This window comes from Mobula hypostoma (assembly GCF_963921235.1).
Source record: "Mobula hypostoma chromosome 8 unlocalized genomic scaffold, sMobHyp1.1 SUPER_8_unloc_1, whole genome shotgun sequence".
Taxonomy (NCBI): domain Eukaryota; kingdom Metazoa; phylum Chordata; class Chondrichthyes; order Myliobatiformes; family Myliobatidae; genus Mobula; species Mobula hypostoma.
This window is the reverse complement of record NW_026948120.1, coordinates 1076716-1097621: the sequence shown is the minus strand read 5'-3', so window position 1 is coordinate 1097621 and position 20906 is coordinate 1076716. Positions and strand designations below refer to the sequence as shown.

The following is a 20906-nucleotide window of genomic DNA, read 5'->3' as shown; positions in this document are numbered from 1 at the left end:
GTGGTTAAGTGGTTAAGTGTGGCAATGTGTGGTTAAGGGTACACGCGCTGCCTCAGCCAAGGCTCGAACTAGCGACCTTCAAATCACTAGACTGATGCCTTAACCACTTGGCCAAGCGCCAACACAGCTTATATACACAGATTAATTGTATGTCCATAAAGTGACACTAGACACTGTGTCTATACATAAGGTGACTGACACGAACTGATCAAGGAGTGGTGGTTGGGGGGTGGGTGTGGACGGGTGGTTTCGTGGGTGGAGGTGTTGATCAGCCCTAGTGCTTGGGGAAGGAAACTGCTGTTGACTCTGGTGGTCCAGGCGTGGGTGCTACAGAGCCTCCTCCCTGATGGGAGTGGGACAAACAGTCCATACGCAGGGTGGGTGGGATCCTTCACGATGTTACTAGCCATACTCTGGCGCAGTCGCTGATGGTGGGCAGGCTGGTTCCGGTGATGTGTTGGGTTTTGACTCCCTGTCTGCCGGAGTGCAGTTTCCGTACCATGCAGTGATGCAGCTTGTTAAGCAGTTCTCAGCTGCGGGTCTGGAGAAAGACGTGAGCTTAGATGTGCACGGCCCAGCTCCATTTGCCATGACACTTGCTACAAGACATTACAATTTAAAAAAATATATTAGTTTCGACACACAAAACTATGTCACAAAGTAAATAAATAGTGTAAAACAGGAATAACAAGGTCGTGTTTGTGGAATCATGGACTATTCGGAAATCTGAAGCTGAAATTACAGTTTCTGAATAAACTATTGATATAAACTTGCATGCCTGTGATGAGTTTTTCATTGTACCCTTACCTCATCACACCCATTCACAGGACAATAAACTGGAGTTGGAGTTGGTTTATCATTGTCACACTTACCGAGATCCAGTGAAAAGTTTGCCTTGTATCCGGTGCAATGAGTACAGAGGGAAAACGATAATAAGATGCAGAATAAAGTGTAACAGCCACAGAGAACGTGCAGTTCAGGCGGACAATAAAGTGCAAGATCATAACGAGATGGATTGTGAGGCCAAGAGCCCATCTTGTCATTCCAGGGGACCATCCGATAGTCTGATAATAGCAGGGTAGAAACTCTCATTGAGCCTGCCGGGATATGCTTCAGGTTTTTGTATCTACTGCTCAGTGGGAGAGGGGAGAAGAGAGAACGTCCGGAATGGGTGGGGTCTTTGGTTATGCTGGCTGCTTCACCGAGACAGCGAGAGTGAGGACACGGAGTCCATGGAGGGGAGGCTGGTTTCTGTGTTGCTCTGCAATTTCTTGTGGCCACAGGCAGAGCAAATTCCATTGATTTGACTTAAACTTGGATTCAATGCACCAGGTACCAAGAACTGGCTGAACTGATGAGATAAGCCACAAGGAAGATCACAACCCTGTTACTGACTGTGGACCAGAATTACCTGTTTCACTTTGTTATAACACTGGAATCGACCCAACAGTGCGAGAGATTCACACACAGAATGCTGAGGGAACTCACCAAGTTATGCAGCATCTATTGAGGGGAACAAACAGCCAGCAGTTTGGGCCACAACCCTTTATCAGCACTGGAAAGGAAGGGGGCAGAAACCACGATGACAAGGTAACTATTAAGAATAAACACGCTGCCCAGGATTGCTCTGTCTGAAAGGTAGATAGGTGTAAAATTCGTATTCACACAATTTATTTAGCATGAATGTTATGCAGTGATTTACAAGAGATTTGGAGGGAGATTAAAGGTTGTTGATCAGTGAAAAGAGAGAGGGAGAGAGAGGAGGGGGAAAGAGAGTGAGGGGTAGAGAGAAAACCAGAGCGGGAGAGATAGAGAGAGAGAGAGAGAGAGAGAGAGGGAGGGGAGGTTGGGGAGAGTGAGAGGGTGAGGGATGAGAGGGCAGGAATGGGGGAAGAGAGAATGAAATGTAGGAAGAGAAAGGAGAGGAGGAATAGAGGGGAAGGAAAATAGAGGGAGGGGAAAAGAAGGAGAAAGGGAGGGGAGAGGGAGAGATAGAAGGTGGAGAAAAGGGTGAGAGAGGGAGGGAGGAAGAGAGGGGAGAGGGGGACATTGCAGAAAAAGAGAGAGAGAAAAATAGGGTGACAAGGAAAGAGTGAGGGAGAGGGAGGGAAGAAGAGTGAAGAGATTAACTGAGGGTAGAGAGTGGGGGAAGAGAGAAAGTAAGGGAAATAGAAGGGGAGGGGAGAGATACGGGGTCTGGAAGAAAAGAGAGAGAGGGAGAGGGAGAGGGTCAGAGAGAGGGTCGGAGAGAGGGTAGGAGAGAGGGAGAGGGTCAGAGAGAGGGAGAGGCTCAGAGAGAGGGAGAGGGTTGGAGAGAGGGAGAGGGTCGGAGAGAGAGGGAGAGGGTCAGGGAGAGGGTCAGAGAGAGGGTTGGAGAGAGGGTCAGAGAGAGAGGGAGAGGGTCGGAGAGGGAGAGGGTCGGAGAGAGAGAGGGTCAGAGAGAGAGGGAGGGAGGGTCAGAGAGAGAGGGAGAGGGTCGGAGAGAGGGAGAGAGGGTCAGAGAGAGAGGGGGTCGGAGAGAGGGAGAGGGTCGGAGAGAGAGGGAGAGGGTCAGAGAGAGGGAGAGGGTCAGGGAGAGGGTCAGAGAGAGGGTTGGAGAGAGGGTCAGAGAGAGAGGGAGAGGGTCGGAGAGAGAGAGGGTCAGAGAGAGAGGGAGGGAGGGTCAGAGAGAGAGGGAGAGGGTCGGAGAGAGGGAGAGAGGGTCAGAGAGAGAGGGGGTCGGAGAGAGGGAGAGAGGGTCAAAGAGAGAGGGAGAGGGTCGGAGAGAGGGTGAGGGTCGGAGAGAGAGAGAGAGAGAGTCAGAGAGAGAGGGAGGGAGGGTCAGAGAGAGAGGGAGAGGGTCAGAGAGAGGGAGAGAGGGTCAGAGAGAGAGGGGGTCGGAGAGAGGGAGAGAGGGTCAAAGAGAAAGGGAGAGGGTCGGAGAGAGGGTGAGGGTCGGAGAGAGGGTCAGAAAGGGAGAGGGTCAGAGAGAGGGAGAGGGTCGGAGAGAGGGTGAGGGTCGGAGAGAGAGGGAGAGGGTCAGAGAGAGAGGGAGAGGACCAGAGAGAGGGTCAGAGAGAGAGGGAGAGGGTCAGAGAGAGGGGGAGGGTCAGAGAGAGGGTGAGGGTCAGAGAGAGAGGGAGAGGGCCAGAGAGAGGAGAAGTGGAAAATTGGATGAGAGACAAAGTGCCAGGGAGGGAGAGGGGGGAAGATATGAAGATAGGTGACGCACTGACCTGCAATAGAACTGAACGGTGGATGGTAAGAGGCGGGTATCCAGATGATACCGAGAGGCAGGCGGCTACTCTCTGGATGTGACAAGGCTTGGTACGGCCACGGTCTGTCTGTGACCTGGACAAACTGCTGAGTTGTGGACACAGCTCTGCGCATCACGGAAACCAGCCTCACCTTCATAGATTCTGTCTGCACTTATCACAGCCTCTTCAAAGCAGCTAACATTATCAAAGACCCCATCTACCCCAGACCTTCTCTCTGTTCCCCCACCCCCCTCACAATCGGGCAGAAGATACAAGAGTCTGAAAGCCGGTACCACTGGGTTGAAGGACAAATTCTATGAGACTACAGTATTTGAATGCTTCCTTGTGCGAAAAATAAACGAACCTTTGACCTTATGATCTGCCGTTGTGGTCTTTGTACAGTTCCTCATGGTCTAACCGTACTGCATTTTCTTCGTGACTACCGATAGCACTTTCTTCTGCCTTCTGTTTTCCCTTTGTCCCACCGCGATGTATTTCTGTATGGAATGATCTGTCTGGGTGGCGCGTCAACTCTAAAGTCCAGGCCGAGTCTCCGGCCGGACGCACAAGTCCGCGTGTGTACAGGTGCGGTGAAAACTCGCTTTCAGCAGCATCGCAGGCACACAGCAGCAGATAAGCAGCATTCAGAAGAATAGAATCTAAATTAAATTCGATTTTTACACAAAGAAGCAGAATTAAAACAAAAAACCCCCCCACAAAATCCAATTTAATGCTGAGTTATTAAAGCAAAAGTTACTCCCCGTCTCTTGGTACACGCGGCAGGAATACACGGGCGGCGAAATTCTGGTGGTCTGCGGGGCCCGTTTGGTTGTTTTGTAAACAAGGGGACGGGACAGGCCACTGGGATGAGTACACCTGGGTTCACTGGAATCCCCTCCGGCCACTGGATTGCGAGTCCGGTTAAACGGGTGCGTGAAAGCGGGGGATCAAACACGCTGATCCCGTTCAGCCTGTTCATATTTTGCAATGGTCGCGGTTTCGGCCCAGGAACGCCTCAGCCGATCCGCTTTCTAATGGCAACGACGTGCACCGGGACAAACTTGTGTGCGTGGGGTGCAAACTTGTTTTGCCGTGCTCTCGAGCACACCTGGCCACCGGCGTGAAAACCAAATTTATTCAGTGGCCACTTGATTAAGTACTCCTGTACCTCCTCTGACTTCTTTCCTGAACACGGCATTTTTGTCCACAGAACTGGGGCTCCCGATGTTTCTAGGCCGATAAGCCTCACCGTGAACCGAGGGGTCCGTGTACCCCGGGTTGGGAACCTGTTGTGTGTGAAAAATCCCAGGAGACTGGCATTCCCTGAGACACTCGAACCACCTTGTCTGGCACCAATATTCAGATCACATTGGTCTGAACAACAACTGCACCTCTTAGCCATGTCTGCATGGTTATTTTTTATGCATTGAGTTGCTGCCACATAATCGACGGCGTAGATATTTGCATTAACGGGCAGGTGTACAGCGTACCTGAGAAAGCGGCCATGGAGTACAGCGGGAACAAACTGCCGGAGAAAGTGGTTGAGGCAGGTTTAAAAAGACATATGCACAGATGGGAAAGCTCTGGAGGGATACGGACCAAATATTGGCAAAGGTACAAATACAAATAGTTCACTTGGTCAACATGGATGAGTTAGGCCAACGAGTCTGTTCCATGCTGTATGACTGCATAAAAGGACATATAACATGGTTGTAATGCAATATATATGTACTTAAGACACTGATTGTTTTTGATTAGTTCTGGGGTTAAGGGTTATGGAGAGAATGTGGTTGAAAAATATCAGCCAGGATTAAATGACAGGGCAGATTCAATGGGCCAAATGGCCTCAGTCTGCTACTGAATCTTTGACTTCCCAGGAGATCACAGGCTGTGTGGATTGGAAATAACATCTCCTCCTTGCGGACCATCAGCCCTGGCGCACCTCAAGGATACATACTTAGTCCACTGCTCTGCCCTCTCTGTACAAAATACTCTGCAGACGCTGGGGTCACAGCAACACTCACAACACGCTGGAGGAACTCAGCAGGTCGGGCAGCATCCGTGGAAACGATCAGTCAACGGTTCGGGCCGGAACCCTTCGTCAGGACCTATAAAGAAGGTGGGGGGAGGGTGGGAAGGAGAAGGCTGGTAGGTGCCAGGTGAAAAACCAGTAAGGGGACAGATAAAGGGGTGGGGGAGGGGAAGCAGGGAGGTGATGGGCAGGAAAGGTGAAGGAGTAGGGGAAAACACAATGGGTAGTAGGAGGCGGAACCATGAGGGAGCTGACAGGCAGCTGGTGGAGGGGGCAGAGTGAAATAGGGATAGGGGAAAGGAGGGGGAGGGAATTACCGGAAAGTGGGGAATTCTATGTTCATACCAAGGGGCTGGAGACTGCCTAGATGGTATATGAGCTGTTGTTCCTCCAACCTGAGTTTAGCCTCATCATGGCAGTAGAGGAGGCCATGTATGGACATATCTGAATGGGAATGGGATGCAGAGTTGAAGTGGGTGGCAACTGGGAGATCCCGTCTATTGTGGCGGACGGAGCGGAGGTGCTCGACGAATCGGTCCCCCAATCTGCGTCGGGTTTCACCGATGTAGAGGAGGCCGCACCGGGAGCACCGGATGCAACAGATGATCCCAACAGACTCACAAGTGAAGAGTTGCCTCACCTGGAAGGACTGTTTGGGGTTCTGAATGGTGGCAAGAGAGGAGGTGTAGGGACAGGTGTAGCACTTGCGCTTACAGGGATAAGTGCTGGGCGGGAGATCCGTGGGGAGGGATGTGTCATTCACAGTGTACATAAGCCAAATCTGCCCACTGCCTCGTTTGAACCAGCTCAACGGGATCTGTGTGTGTTGGGCTGCTGTTGCTCAACATATTCTCCACTATACCTGCACACCCACCCACCCCAACATTCCCCGCTGCGCATCTGCACGGGCGTTAGCGCCGGGTGGGGCGAAGAGGACAGAGGGACTGAGGGGTGGTGAGGGAGGATTCGCTTATCTGCTCCGGGTCGCATCTTCGGACCTTCAGTACGGAGGGGGTCAGTGCGGATGAGGATGTCCGAGTATGCCTGCTGCTGGGGCTGGCAAATTCTGCTGTCCGCGATCCAGGAGACGGTCAGCGCAGCGCTTTGCCTGGAGATGACCCGGGAGTTCGCGCCTGGGTAACGGTGGAGAGGGAACACACACACACGGTGTCCACAGGCACCCAGGGGTGTTCTGGGGCCGCTGGCACCGCAGGGGCTATAATTTACTTTGTGTTAGTCACTGTTATTGCCTCGGCTTTTGTTATGGGATTGTGAAATCAGAAGAATTTCTGCAATATGAAAAGCAGGATAAGTGCAGAGTACCGGATACCGCGTGTCAGAGGGAGTGGCGGGATTCGGACCGGGACGGGAAGGGGGCGTGGGCCGGGCGCTTATAAACCCGGTGCCGGACCAGGCAGCTCCATTCGTCCCGAACCCTGCACCAGGTGAGAGACCCGGGGGTCGAGGGAATGGTAGCGAGTGGTGAGCGCTGGAGCAGGGGTGGGTGAGGAACAGGGGGATTACCCGATCCGACCCTTTCCCCTGCACCTGATTTTGAGAACGGGAGCCGCGGTGAAGCCTGTGAGACTCCACATACCCTTCCTCTCCATCCGCCGCTCTCTCCCCGCCTTGCATCCCATTCTGTACATGACTCCTCTCCCTCGCTCTCCCCTCTGTCCATCCCAACCATGCTCTCATCATTCCCTCCCTCCTCGTGTCCCGCTCTCTCCATCCCTATTACTCTTCTTGTTCTTCCTTCTTCTCTTCGCTTACACACTCCCTTTCTACCTCCACTCCGCTCTCTGTGCTCCTCCATCCCTCCACACTCCACCTCTCCACCACTCCAGTCTCAGCACTCACACCCCGACCTCGACTCTTCCTCCTTTCCCCCATCACGCCACACCATCCCCTCCTCTGTCCATCTCCCTCCACAGCTCTCCATCTAACCCATCCTGTACTCTCCCACTATCTGCACTCCTCCTTCCCCACCCCGAACTCTACTCACTGCCCTACCCCATTCTCTCCCTCTCTGCACCATCCTCTGCTCTTCCCTCGCCCCACACCCTGTCCTCTACTCTCCCTAACCCGCCCTCCACTCGCCCCTCTCCCTACCCGGTCCTCTACTCTCCCTGCTCCCTACCCCGTCTTCCACTCTCCCCTCTCCCAACCCCATCCTCTACTCTCCCCTCTCGCTACCCCGTCCTCTACTCTCCCCTCTCCCTAACCCGCCCTCTACACTCCCCTCTCCCTACCCTGTCCCCTACTCTCCCCTCTCCTTAACACGCCCTCTACTCTCCCCTCTCACTACCGCGTCTTCCACTCTCCCCTCTCCCAACCCCGTCCTCTGCTCTCCCCTCTCCCTACGCCGTCCTCTACTCTTCCCTCTCCCTACCCCGTCCTCCACTCTCCCCTCTCGCTACCCCGTCCTCTACTCTCCCCCTCCCTAATCCGCCCTCTACACTCCCCTCTCCCTACACCGTCTTCCACTCTCCACTCTCCCAACCCCGTCCTCTACTCACCCCTATCCTTAACCCGCCCTCCACTCTCCCCTCTCCCTACCCCGTCTTCCACTCTCCACTCTCCCAACCCCGTCCTCCACTCTCCCCTCTCCTTAACCCGCCCTCCACTCTCCCCTCTCCCAACCCTGTCCTCTACTCCCCCATCTCCCTACCCCGTCCTCTACTCTCCTATCTCCCTAACCCGTCCTCTACTCTCCCCTCTCCCTACCCCGTCCTCTACTCTCCTATCTCCCTAACCCGTCCTCTACACTCCCCTCTTCCTAACCCGTCCTCTATTCTGCACTCTCCCTACCCCGTCCTCTACTCTGCCCTCTCCCTACCTCGTCCCCTACTCTCCCCTCTACCTACCCCGTCTACTACTTTCCCCTCTCCCTACCCCGTCCTCTACTCTCCCCTCTCCCTACGCCGTCCTCTACTCTTCCCTCTCCCTACCCCGTCCTCCACTCTCCCCTCTCGCTACCCCGTCCTCTACTCTCCCCCTCCCTAATCCGCCCTCTACACTCCACTCTCCCTACACCGTCTTCCACTCTCCACTCTCCCAACCCCGTCCTCTAGTCTCCCCTCTCCTTAACCCGCCCTCCACTCTCCCCTCTCCCTACCCCGTCTTCCACTCTCCACTCTCCCAACCCCGTCCTCTACTCTCCCCTCTCCTTAACCCGCCCTCCACTCTCCCCTCTCCCTACACGGTCTTCCACTCTCCACTCTCCCAACCCCGTCCTCTACTCTCCCCTCTCCTTAACCCGCCCTCCACTCTCCCCTCTCCCTACCCCGTCTTCCACTCTCCACTCTCCCAACCCCGTCCTCTACTCTCCCCTCTCCCTACCCCGTCCGCTACTCTCCTATCTCCCTAACCCGTCCTCTACACTCCCCTTTTCCTAACCCGTCCTCTATTCTGCACTCTCCCTACCCCGTCCTCTACTCTGCCCTCTCCCTACCTCGTCCCCTACTCTCCCCTCTACCTACCCCGTCTACTACTTTCCCCTCTCCCTACCCCGTCCTCTACTCTCCCCTCACTCTACCTCGTTCTCTATTCTCCCATCTCCGTACCCCGTCTTCCACTCTCCCATCTCACTAACCCGTCCTCTACTCTCCCCTCTCCCTACCCCGTCTTCTACTCTTCCCTCTCCCTACCCCGTCCTCTACTCTCCCCTCTCCCTAACCCGCCCTCTAGACTCCCCTCTCCCTACCCCGTCCTCTACTCTCCCCTCTCCTTAACCCGCCCTCCACTCTCCCCTCTCCCTACCCCGTCTTCCACTCTCCACTCTCCCAACCCCGTCCTCTACTCTCCCCTCTCCTTAACCTGCCCTCCACTCTCCCCTCTCCCTACACCGTCTTCCACTCTCCACTCTCCCAACCCCGTCCTCTACTCTCCCCTCTCCTTAACCCGCCCTCCACTCTCCCCTCTCCCTACCCCGTCTTCCACTCTCCACTCTCCCAACCCCGTCCTCTACTCTCCCCTCTCCCTACCCCGTCCTCTACTCTCCTATCTCCCTAACCCGTCCTCTACTCTCCCCTCTTCCTAACCCGTCCTCTATTCTGCACTATCCCTACCCCGTCCTCTACTCTGCCCTCTCCCTACCTCGTCCCCTACTCTCCCCTCTACCTACCACGTCTACTACTTTCCCCTCTCCCTACCCCGTCCTCTAGTCTCTCCTCTCCCTACCCCGTCCTCTACTCTCCCCTCTCCCAAACCCGTCCTCTACTCTCCCCTCACTCTACCCCGTCCTCTATTCTCCCATCTCCGTACCCCGTCTTCCACTCTCCCCTCTCCCTAACCCGTCCTCTACTCTCCCTACCCGGTCCTCTACTCTCCCCTCTGCCTAACCCGTCCTCTACTCTCCCCTCTCCCTACCCCGTCCTCGACTCTCCCTTCTCCTTAACCCGCCCTCTACACTCCCCTCTCCCTACCCCGTCCTCGACTCTCCCCTCTCCATAAACCGCCCTCCACTCTCCCCTCTCCCTACCCGGTCTTCCACTCTCCACTCTCCCAACCCCGTCCTCTACTCTCCCCTCTCCCTACCCCGCCCTCCACTCTTCCTACCCCGTCCTCTACTCTCCCCTCTCCCTACACCGTCCTCTACTCTTCCCTCTCCCTACCCCGTCCTCTACTCTCCCCTCTCCCTAACCCGCCCTCTACACTCCCCTCTCCCTACACCGTCCTCTACTCTCCCCTCTCCTTAACCCGCCCTCCACTCTCCCCTCTCCCTACCCCGTCTTCCACTCTCCACTCTCCCAACCCCGTCCTCTACTCTCCCTCTCCTTAACCCGCCCTCTACTCTCCCCTCTCACTACCGCGTCTTCCACTCTCCCCTCTCCCAACCCCGTCCTCTGCTCTCCCCTTTCCCTACCCCGTCCTCCGCTCTCCCCTCTCGCTACCCTGTCCTCTACTCTCCCCCTCCCTAATCCGCCCTCTACACTCCCCTCTCCCTACACCGTCTTCCACTCTCCACTCTCCCAACCCCGTCCTCTACTCTCCCCTCTCCTTAACCCGCCCTCCACTCTCCCCTCTCCCTACCCCGTCTTCCACTCTCCACTCTCCCAACCTCGTCCTCTATTCTCCCCTCTCCCTACCCCGTCCTCTATTCTGCACTCTCCCTACCCCGTCCTCTACTCTGCCCTCTCCATACCTCGTCCCCTACTCTCCCCTCTACCTACCCCGTCTACTACTTTCCCCTCTCCCTACCCCGTCCTCTACTCTCCCCTCTCCGAAAACCCGTCCTCTACTCTCCCCTCACTCTACCTCGTCCTCTATTCTCCCCTCTCCCTACCCCGTCTTCCACTCTCCACTCTCCCAACCTCGTCCTCTACTCTCCCCTCTCACTAACCCGTCCTCTACTCTCCCCTCTCCCTACCCCGTCTTCTACTCTTCCCTCTCCCTACCCCGTCCTCTACTCTCCCCTCTCCCTAACCCGCCCTCTAGACTCCCCTCTCCCTACCCCGTCCTCTACTCTCCCCTCTCCTTAACCCGCCCTCCACTCTCCCCTCTCCCTACCCCGTCTTCCACTCTCCACTCTCCCAACCCCGTCCTCTACTCTCCCCTCTCCTTAACCCGCCCTCCACTCTCCCCTCTCCCTACCCCGTCTTCCACTCTCCACTCTCCCAACCCCGTCCTCTACTCTCCCCTCTCCCTACCCCGTCCTCTACTCTCCTATCTCCCTAACCCGTCCTCTACTCTCCCGTCTTCCTAACCCGTCCTCTATTCTGCACTCTCCCTACCCCGTCCTCTACTCTGCCCTCTCCCTACCTCGTCCCCTACTCTCCCCTCTACCTACCCCGTCTACTACTTTCCCCTCTCCCTACCCCGTCCTCTAGTCTCTCCTCTCCCTACCCCGTCCTCTACTCTCCCCTCTCCCAAACCCGTCCTCTACTCTCCCCTCACTCTACCCCGTCCTCTATTCTCCCATCTCCGTACCCCGTCTTCCACTCTCCCCTCTCCCTAAGCCGTCCTCTACTCTCCCTACCCGGTCCTCTACTCTCCCCTCTCCCTAACCCGTCCTCTACTCTCCCCTCTCCCTACCCCGTCCTCGACTCTCCCTTCTCCTTAACCCGCACTCTACACTCCCCTCTCCCTACCCCGTCCTCTACTCTCCCCTCTCCATAACCCGCCCTCCACTCTCCCCTCTCCCTACATGGTCTTCCACTCTCCACTCTCCCAACACCGTCCTCTACTCTCCCCTCTCCCTACACCGCCCTCCACTCTTCCTACCCCGTCCTCTACTCTCCCCTCTCCCTACACCGTCCTCTACTCTTCCCTCTCCCTACCCCGTCCTCTACTCTCCCCTCTCCCTAACCCGCCCTCTACACTCCCCTCTCCCTACCCCGTCCTCTACTCTCCCCTCTCCTTAACCCGCCCTCCACTCTCCCCTCTCCCTACCCCGTCTTCCACTCTCCACTCTCCCAACCCCGTCCTCTACTCTCCCCTCTCCTTAACCCGCCCTCTACTCTCCCCTCTCACTACCTCGTCTTCCACTCTCCCCTCTCCCAACCCCGTCCTCTGCTCTCCCCTCTCCCTACGCCGTCCTCTACTCTTCCCTCTCCCTACCCCGTCCTCCACTCTCCCCTCTCGCTACCCCGTCCTCTACTCTCCCCCCCCCAATCCGCCCTCTACACTCCCCTCTCCCTACACCGTCTTCCACTCTCCACTCTCCCAACCCCGTCCTCTACTCTCCCCTCTCCTTAACCCGCCCTCCACTCTCCCCTCTCCCTACCCCGTCTTCCACTCTCCACTCTCCCAACCCCGTCCTCCACTCTCCCCTCTCCTTAACCCGCCCTCCACTCTCCCCTCTCCCAACCCTGTCCTCTACTCCCCCCTCTCCCTACCCCGTCCTCTACTCTCCTATCTCCCTAACCCGTCCTCTACTCTCCCCTCTCCCTACCCCGTCCTCTACTCTCCTATCTCCCTAACCCGTCCTCTACACTCCCCTCTTCCTAACCCGTCCTCTATTCTGCACTCTCCCTACCCCGTCCTCCACTCTGCCCTCTCCCTACCTCGTCCCCTACTCTCCCCTCTACCTACCCCGTCTACTACTTTCCCCTCTCCCTACCCCGTCCTCTACTCTCCCCTCTCCCTACGCCGTCCTCTACTCTTCCCTCTCCCTACCCCGTCCTCCACTCTCCCCTCTCGCTACCCCGTCCTCTACTCTCCCCCTCCCTAATCCGCCCTCTACACTCCCCTCTCCCTACACCGTCTTCCACTCTCCACTCTCCCAACCCCGTCCTCCACTCTCCCCTCTCCTTAACCCGCCCACCACTCTCTCCTCACCCAACCCTGTCCTCTACTCCCCCCTCTCCCTACCCCGTCCTCTACTCTCCTATCTCCCTAACCCGTCCTCTACTCTCCCCTCTCCCTACCCCGTCCTCTACTCTCCTATCTCCCTAACCCGTCCTCTACACTCCCCTCTTCCTAACCCGTCCTCTATTCTGCACTCTCCCTACCCCGTCCTCCACTCTCCCCTCTCCCTAACCCGTCCTCTACTCTCCCCTCTCCCTACCCCGTCCTCTACTCTCCCCTCTCCCTACCCCGTCCTCTACTCTCCCCTCTCCCTAACCCGTCCTCTACTCTCCCCTCTCCCTACCCCGTCCTCCACTCTCCCCTCTCCCTACCCCGTCCTCTACTCTCCCCTCTCCATAACCCGCCCTCCACTCTCCCCTCTCCCTACCCCGTCTTCCACTCTCCACTCTCCCAACCCCGTCCTCCACTCTCCCCTCTCCTTAACCCGCCCTCCACTCTCCCCTGTCCCAACCCTGTCCTCTACTCCCCCCTCTCCCTACCCCGTCCTCTACTCTCCCCTCTCCCTAACCCGTCCTCTACTCTCCCCTCTTCCTGACCCGTCCTCTATTCTGCACTCTCCCTACCCCGTCCTCTACTCTGCCCTCTCCCTACCTCGTCCCCTACTCTCCCCTCTACCTACCCCGTCTACTACTTTCCCCTCTCCCTACCCCGTCCTCTACTCTCCCCTCTCCCAAACCCGTCCTCTACTCTCCCCTCACTCTACCTCGTCCTCTATTCTCCCATCTCCGTACCCTGTCTTCCACTCTCCCATCTCACTAACCCGTCCTCTACTCTCCCCTCTCCCTACCCCGTCTTCTACTCTTCCCTCTCCCTACCCCGTCCTCTACTCTCCCCTCTCCCTAACCCGCCCTCTAGACTCCCCTCTCCCTACCCCGTCCTCTACTCTCCCCTCTCCTTAACCCGCCCTCCACTCTCCCCTCTCCCTACCCGGTCTTCCACTCTCCACTCTCCCAACACCGTCCTCTACTCTCCCCTCTCCCTACCCCGTCCTCTACTCTCCCCTCTCCCTACCCCGTCCTCTACTCTCCCCTCTCCCTACACCGTCCTCTACTCTTCCCTCTCCCTACCCCGTCCTCTACTCTCCCCTCTCCCTAACCCGCCCTCTACACTCCCCTCTCCCTACCCCGTCCTCTACTCTCCCCTCTCCTTAACCCGCCCTCCACTCTCCCCTCTCCCTACACCGTCTTCCACTCTCCACTCTCCCAACCCCGTCCTCTACTCTCCCCTCTCCTTAACCCGCCCTCCACTCTCCCCTCTCCCTACCCCGTCTTCCACTCTCCACTCTCCCAACCCCGTCCTCTACTCTCCCCTCTCCCTACCCCGTCCTCTACTCTCCTATCTCCCTAACCCGTCCTCTACTCTCCCCTCTTCCTAACCCGTCCTCTATTCTGCACTCTCCCTACCCCGTCCTCTACTCTGCCCTCTCCCTACCTCGTCCCCTACTCTCCCCTCTACCTACCCCGTCTACTACTCTCCCCTCTCCCTACCCCGTCCTCTAGTCTCTCCTCTCCCTACCCCGTCCTCTACTCTCCCCTCTCCCAAACCCGTCCTCTACTCTCCCCTCACTCTACCCCGTCCTCTATTCTCCCATCTCCGTACCCCGTCTTCCACTCTCCCCTCTCCCTAACCCGTCCTCTACTCTCCCTACCCGGTCCTCTACTCTCCCCTCTCCCTAACCCGTCCTCTACTCTCCCCTCTCCCTACCCCGTCCTCTACTCTCCCCTCTCCCTACGCCGTCCTCTACTCTCCCCTCTCCCTACCCCGTCCTCTACTCTCCCCTCTCCCTACCCCGTCCTCTACTCTCCCTCTCCCTACCCCGTCCTCTACTCTCCCCTCTCCCTACCCCGTCCTCTACTCTCCCCTCTCCCTACCCCGTCCTCCACTCTCCCCTCTCCCTACCCCGTCCTCTACTCTCCCCTCTCCCTAACCCGTCCTCTACTCTCCCCTCTCCCTAACCCGTCCTCTACTCTCCCCTCTCCCTACCCCGTCCTCTACTCTCCCCTCTCCCTAACCCGTCCTCTACTCTCCCCTCTCCCTACCCCGTCCTCTACTCTCCCTCTCCCTACCCCGTCCTCTACTCTCCCTCTCCCTACCCCGTCCTCTACTCTCCCCTCTCCCTAACCCGTCCTCTACTCTCCCCTCTCCCTACCCCGTCCTCTACTCTCCCCTCTCCCTACCCCGTCCTCTACTCTCCCCTCTCCCTACCCCGTCCTCTACTCTCCCCTCTCCCTACCCCGTCCTCTACTCTCCCCTCTCCCTACCCCGTCCTCTACTCTCCCCTCTCCCTACACCGTCTTCCACTCTCCACTCTCCCAACCCCGTCCTCTACTCTCCCCTCTCCTTAACCCGCCCTCCACTCTCCCCTCTCCCTACCCCGTCTTCCACTCTCCACTCTCCCAACCCCGTCCTCCACTCTCCCCTCTCCTTAACCCGCCCTCCACTCTCCCCTGTCCCAACCCTGTCCTCTACTCCCCCCTCTCCCTACCCCGTCCTCTACTCTCCTATCTCCCTAACCCGTCCTCTACACTCCCCTCTTCCTGACCCGTCCTCTATTCTGCACTCTCCCTACCCCGTCCTCTACTCTGCCCTCTCCCTACCTCGTCCCCTACTCTCCCCTCTACCTACCCCGTCTACTACTCTCCCCTCTCCCTACCCCGTCCTCTACTCTCCCCTCTCCCTACCCCGTCCTCTACTCTCCCCTCTCCCTAACCCGTCCTCTACTCTCCCATCTCCGTACCCCGTCTTCCACTCTCCCCTCTCCCTATCCCCGTCCTCTACTCTCCCCTCTCCCTACCCCGTCCTCTACTCTCCCCTCTCCCTACCCCGTCCTCTACTCTCCCCTCTCCCTAACCCGTCCTCTACTCTCCCATCTCCCTACCCCGTCCTCTACTCTCCCCTCTCCCTAACCCGTCCTCTACTCTCCCCTCTCCCTACCCCGTCCTCTACTCTCCCCTCTCCCTACCCCGTCCTCTACTCTCCCCTCTCCCTACCCCGTCCTCCACTCTCCCTCTCCCTACCCCGTCCTCTACTCTCCCCTCTCCCTACCCCGTCCTCTACTCTCCCCTCTCCCTACCCCGTCCTCTACTCTCCCCTCTCCCTACCCCGTCCTCTACTCTCCCCTCTCCCTACCCCGTCCTCTACTCTCCCCTCTCCCTACCCCGTCCTCTACTCTCCCCTCTCCCTACCCCGTCCTCTACTCTCCCCTCTCCCAACCCCGTCCTCTACTCTCCCCTCTCCCTACCCCGTCCTCTACTCTCCCCTCTCCCTACCCCGTCCTCTACTCTCCCCTCTCCCTACCCCGTCCTCCACTCTCCCCTCTCCCTACCCCGTCCTCTACTCTCCCCTCTCCCTACCCCGTCCTCTACTCTCCCCTCTCCCTAACCCGTCCTCTACTCTGCCCTCTTCCTAACCCGTCCTCTATTCTGCACTCTCCCTACCCCGTCCTCTACTCTTCCCTCTCCCTACCCCGTCCTCTACTCTCCCCTCTACCTACCCCGTCCACTACTTCCCCTCTCCCTACCCCGTCCTCTAGTCGCTCCTCTCCCTACCCCGTCCTCTACTCTCCCCTCTCCCTACCCCGTCCTCTACTCTCCCCTCACTCTACCCCGTCCTCTATTCTCCCATCTCCGTACCCCGTCCTCTACTCTCCCCTCTCCCTACCCCGTCCTCTACTCTCCCCTCTCCCTACCCCGTCCTCTACTCTCCCCTCTCCCAAACCCGTCCTCTACTCTCCCCTCACTCTACCCCGTCCTCTATTCTCCCATCTCCCTACCCCGTCCTCTACTCTCCCCTCTCCCTAACCCGTCCTCTACTCTCCCTACCCGGTCCTCTACTCTCCCCTCTCCCTAACCCGTCCTCTACTCTCCCCTCTCCCTACCCCGTCCTCGACTCTCCCTTCTCCTTAACCCGCCCTCTACACTCCCCTCTCCCTACCCCGTCCTCTACTCTCCGCACTCCATAACCCGCCCTCCACTCTCCCCTCTCCCTACCCGGTCTTCCACTCTCCACTCTCCCAACCCCGTCCTCTACTATCCCCTCTCCCTACCCCGCCCTCCACTCTTCCTACCCCGTCCTCTACTCTCCCCTCTCCCTACACCGTCCTCTACTCTTCCCTCTCCCTACCCCGTCCTCTACTCTCCCCTCTCCCTAACCCGCCCTCTACACTCCCCACTCCCTACCCCGTCCTCTACTCTCCCCTCTCCTTAACCCGCCCTCCACTCTCCCCTCTCCCTACCCCATCTTCCACTCTCCACTCTCCCAACCCCGTCCTCTACTCTCCCCTCTCCTTAACCCGCCCTCTACTCTCCCCTCTCCCTACCCCGTCCTCTACTCTCCCCTCTCCCTACCCCGTCCTCTACTCTCCCCTCTCCCTACCCCGTCCTCTACTCTCCCCTCCTCTACTCTCCCCTCTCCCAACCCCGTCCTCTGCTCTCCCCTCTCCCTACGCCGTCCTCTACTCTTCCCTCTCCCTACCCCGTCCTCCACTCTCCCCTCTCGCTACCCCGTCCTCTACTCTCCCCCTCCCTAATCCGCCCTCTACACTCCACTCTCCCTACACCATCTTCCACTCTCCACTCTCCCAACCCCGTCCTCTACTCTCCCCTCTCCTTAACCCGCCCTCCACTCTCCCCTCTCCCTACACCGTCTTCCACTCTCCACTCTCCCAACCCCGTCCTCCACTCTCCCCTCTCCTTAACCCGCCCTCCACTCTCCCCTCTCCCAACCCTGTCCTCTACTCCCCCCTCTCCCTACCCCGTCCTCTACTCTCCTATCTCCCTAACCCGTCCTCTACTCTCCCCTCTCCCTACCCCGTCCTCTACTCTCCCCTCTCCCTAACCCCGTCCTCTACTCTCCCCTCTCCCTACCCCGTCCTCTACTCTCCCCTCTCCCTAACCCGTCCTCTACTCTCCCCTCTCCCTACCCCGTCCTCTACTCTCCCCTCTCCCTACCCCGTCCTCTACTCTCCCCTCTCCCTACCCCGTCCTCTACTCTCCCCTCTCCCTACCCCGTCCTCTACTCTCCCTCTCCCTACCCCGTCCTCTACTCTCCCTCTCCCTACCCCGTCCTCTACTCCTCTATTCTGCACTCTCCCTACCCCGTCCTCTACTCTGCCCTCTCCCTACCTCGTCCCCTACTCTCCCCTCTACCTACCCCGTCTACTACTCTCCCCTCTCCCTACCCCGTCCTCTACTCTCCCCTCTCCCTACCCCGTCCTCTACTCTCCCCTCTCCCTACCCCGTCCTCTACTCTCCCCTCTCCCTAACCCCGTCCTCTACTCTCCCTCTCCCTACCCCGTCCTCTACTCTCCCCTCTCCCTACCCCGTCCTCTACTCTCCCCTCTCCCTACCCCGTCCTCTACTCTCCCTACCCCGTCCTCTACTCTCCCCTCTCCCTACCCCGTCCTCTACTCTCCCCTCTCCCTAACCCGTCCTCTACTCTCCCTCTCCCTACCCCGTCCTCTACTCTCCCTCTCCCTACCCCGTCCTCTACTCTCCCTCTCCCGTCCTCCCTCTCCCTACCCCGTCCTCTACTCTCCCCTCTCCCTACCCCGTCCTCTACTCTCCCCTCTCCCTACCCCGTCCTCTACTCTCCCCTCTCCCTACGCCGTCCTCTACTCTTCCCTCTCCCTACCCCGTCCTCCACTCTCCCCTCTCGCTACCCCGTCCTCTACTCTCCCCCTCCCTAATCCGCCCTCTACACTCCCCTCTCCCTACACCGTCTTCCACTCTCCACTCTCCCAACCCCGTCCTCTACTCTCCCCTCACTCTACCTCGTCCTCTATTCTCCCCTCTCCCCCGCCCTCCACTCTCCCCTCTCCCAACTCTGTCCTCTACTCTCCCCTCTCCCTACCCCGTCCTCTACTCTCCACTCTCCCTACCCCGTCGTCTACTCTCCCCTCTCCCAACCCCGTCCTCTACTCTCCCCTCTCCGTAACCCGCCCTCCACTCTCCCCTCTCCCTACCCCGTCCTCCACTCTCCCCTCTCCCTACCCCGTCCTCCACTCTCCCCTCTCCCTACCCCGTCCTCCTCCTCCACCCGTCCTCTATCCCCCCCTCTCCCTCCCGTCTCTCCTCTCCCAACCCTGTCCCCTTCTACTCCCCCCTCTCCCTACCCCGTCCTCTACTCTCCTATCTCCCTCTCCCTCCCCTCCCTACCCCTCCTCCCCTCTACTCTCCCCTCTCCCTCCCACTCCCGTCCTCTACTCTCCCCTCTCCCTACCCCGTCCTCACTCTCCACTCTCCCCTCCTCTACCTCCCCTCTCCCCCCGTCCTCTCTCTCCCTCTCCCTACCCCGTCCCCCTCTCTCCCTACCCCGTCCTCTACTCTCCCCTCTCCTACCCGCTAACCCGTCCTCTCTTCTCCTCCACTCTCCCAACCCCGTCCTCTACTCTCCCCTCTCCCTACCCCGTCCTCTACTCTCCCCTCTCCCTAACCCGTCCTCTACTCTCCCCTCTCCCTAACCCGTCCTCTCTCTCCTATCTCCCTGCCTCTCCCTACCCCGTCCTCCACCCTGCCCTCTCTCCCTACCCCGTCCCTACCGTCCTCTACTCTCCCCTCTCCCTACCCCGTCCTCTACTCTCCCCTCTCCCTACCCCGTCCTCTACTCTCCCCTCTCCCTACGCCGTCCTCTACTCTCCCTCTCCCCACCCCGTCCTCCACTCTCCCCTCTCGCTACCCCGTCCTCTACTCTCCCCCTCCCTAATCCCGTCCTCTACACTCCCCTCTCCCTAACCCGTCCTCTACTCTCCACTCTCCCTAACCCCGTCCTCTACTCTCCCCTCTCCTTAACCCGTCCTCTACTCTCCCCTCTCCCTACCCCGTCTTCCACTCTCCACTCTCCCAACCCCGTCCTCCACTCTCCCCTCTCCTTAACCCGCCCTCCACTCTCCCCTCTCCCAACCCTGTCCTCTACTCCCCCTCTCCCTACCCCGTCCTCTACTCTCCTATCTCCCTAACCCGTCCTCTACTCTCCCCTCTCCCTACCCCGTCCTCCACTCTCCCCTCTCCCTACCTCGTCCTCTACTCTCCCTACCCCGTCCTCTACTCTCCCCTCTCCCTAACCCGTCCTCTACTCTCCCCTCTCCCTAACCCGTCCTCTACTCTCCCCTCTCCCTACCCCGTCCTCTACTCTCCCCTCTCCCTACCCCGTCCTCTACTCTCCCCTCTCCCTACCCCGTCCTCTACTCTCCCATCTCCCTACCCCGTCCTCTACTCTCCCCTCTCCCAAACCCCGTCCTCTACTCTCCCCTCTCCCTACCCCGTCCTCTACTCTCCCCTCTCCCTATCCCGTCCTCTATTCTCCCCTCTCCCTACCCCGTCCTCTACTCTCCCCTCTCCCTACCCCGTCCTCTACTCTCCCCTCTCCCTAACCCGTCCTCTACTCTCCCTCTCCCTACCCCGTCCTCTACTCTCCCCTCTCCCTACCCCGTCCTCTACTCTCCCCTCTCCCTACCCCGTCCTCTACTCTCCCCTCTCCCTACCCCGTCCTCTACTCTCCCCTCTCCCTAACCCGTCCTCTACTCTCCCCTCTCCCTACCCCGTCCTCCTCCCTCTCCACTCTCCCTCTCTCCCTCAACCCCGTCTCCCTACTCTCCCCTCTCTCTTAACCCGCCCTCCACTCTCCCCTCTCCCTACCCCGTCTTCCACTCTCCACTCTCCCTAACCCGTCCTCTACTCTCCCCTCTCCCTAACCCGTCCTCTACTCTCCCCTCTCCCTAACCCGTCCTCTACTCTCCCCTCTCCCTAACCCGTCCTCTACTCTGCCCTCTCCCTACCCCGTCCTCTACTCTCCCCTCTCCCTAACCCGTCCTCTACTCTCCCCTCTCCCTACCCCGTCCTCTACTCTCCCCTCTCCCTACCCCGTCCTCTACTCTCCCCTCTCCCTACCCCGTCCTCTACTCTCCCCTCTCCCTAACCCGTCCTCTACTCTCCCCTCTCCCTACCCCGTCCTCTACTCTCCCCTCTCCCTACCCCGTCCTCTACTCTCCCATCTCCCTACCCGTCCTCTACTCTCCCCTCTCCCTACCCCGTCCTCTACTCTCCCCTCTCCCTACCCCGTCCTCTACTCTCCCCTCTCCCTACCCCGTCCTCTACTCTCCCCTCTCCCTAACCCGTCCTCTACTCTCCCCTCTCCCTACCCCGTCCTCTACTCTCCCCTCTCCCTACCCCGTCCTCAACTCTCCCCTCTCCCTACCCGTCCTCTACTCTCCCATCTACTTATCCCGTCCACTACTCTCCCGTCACCCTACCCCGTTCTCTACTCTCCGATCTCCCTACCCCATCCTCTACTCTCCCTACCGGGTCATCTGCTCTCCCATCTCCCTACCC

General features: G+C 58.8%; 1 protein-coding gene across 1 annotated transcript in view; it reads left to right on the top strand.

The window, feature by feature from the left end:
- Positions 1 to 6747: 6747 nt before the first annotated feature.
- LOC134341148 (IgGFc-binding protein) overlaps positions 6748 to 20906 on the top strand; it is a 135340-nt gene continuing 121181 nt past the window's right edge. Inside the window, exon 1 of the mRNA XM_063038932.1 lies at positions 6748 to 6849. The gene's annotated coding sequence lies outside the window, so the exon portion shown is untranslated. The remainder of the gene's footprint in view (positions 6850 to 20906) is intronic.